This window comes from Sinocyclocheilus rhinocerous, unplaced genomic scaffold, assembly GCF_001515625.1.
Source record: "Sinocyclocheilus rhinocerous isolate Xijiao unplaced genomic scaffold, SAMN03320098_v1.1 scaffold55, whole genome shotgun sequence".
NCBI classification, from domain to species: Eukaryota; Metazoa; Chordata; class Actinopteri; order Cypriniformes; family Cyprinidae; genus Sinocyclocheilus; species Sinocyclocheilus rhinocerous.
This window is the reverse complement of record NW_015647461.1, coordinates 264,556-265,422: the sequence shown is the minus strand read 5'-3', so window position 1 is coordinate 265,422 and position 867 is coordinate 264,556. Positions and strand designations below refer to the sequence as shown.

Sequence of the window (867 nt, the reverse complement as noted above, 5' to 3'; positions counted from 1 at the left end):
GCACTGGCCAGTGTCCACTCCACAAAGGCGGCGAATTCCGCTCAAGGGCCATCCTCGGACGACGGCGCTCTGCACGCGGTGTTGAGGCTGGCGTCATAGAACGCGCAGAGCACGTCGTCCGGGTAGGTGGTTAGATGGGCCATGACCAGAAACAGTCTGGTATGACCCTCGAGCGATTTCTACCCCTGCTCCAGCAGGAGGAGGATGAATTCAGGGCGAAGGAGGGGATCCATAAGGGAAACACTATGGAAACAAAATCACTGAGAGAAAAACGGAAACAAAACGGATGGGAAACACGCAATAAACTGTTTTCGGTCGGAGATTCTGTCACACTTCCCTAAGGCGAGGAGCAAGGAGACAAGGCGTAAACTCAAAACAGTACTTTTAATCCATTAATCCAAGGGGTAACATGGAGCAGACAGGAACACAGGAGACTCAGATGTAGACGTACAATCTCCGACAAAGACAGACAGCACAGACTGGGGCTAATAAACACAGGGAAATCAGGGGAAGACAGGTGCATGGAATGACTAATTAATGGGGACACGGAACACATGGGGAGGAAAAACACAGCAAAACCAATCCAGGGGCGTGACAGTAGGCATGGTTCAGCTTCCTCCACTGAAAAAACAATGTATGGAGAAAGACTCCACAGCCTCTTCAAGTTTTCAGCACACTATGAAGAGGCTGTGCCCATGGACCACTAGAGATTCAGTAAATCTCTTTTATCTATTATTTTGCTTTTCAGATTTATAAAAAAAACTTTATTTTAAATATTTTATATTACCGTATTGTCCCGAATATAAGACGATATTTTTTTCTTGGAAATACATCTGAAAAAATGCGGTCGTCTTATATTCAGGGTCT

General features: G+C 46.0%; 1 long non-coding RNA gene across 1 annotated transcript in view; it reads left to right on the top strand.

Moving 5' to 3' along the window:
• Positions 1-460: 460 nt before the first annotated feature.
• The window catches only part of LOC107709179 (uncharacterized), a 919-nt gene continuing 512 nt past the window's right edge, over positions 461-867 (top strand). Inside the window, exon 1 of the long non-coding RNA XR_001636464.1 lies at positions 461-714. This is a non-coding gene — a long non-coding RNA (uncharacterized LOC107709179). The remainder of the gene's footprint in view (positions 715-867) is intronic.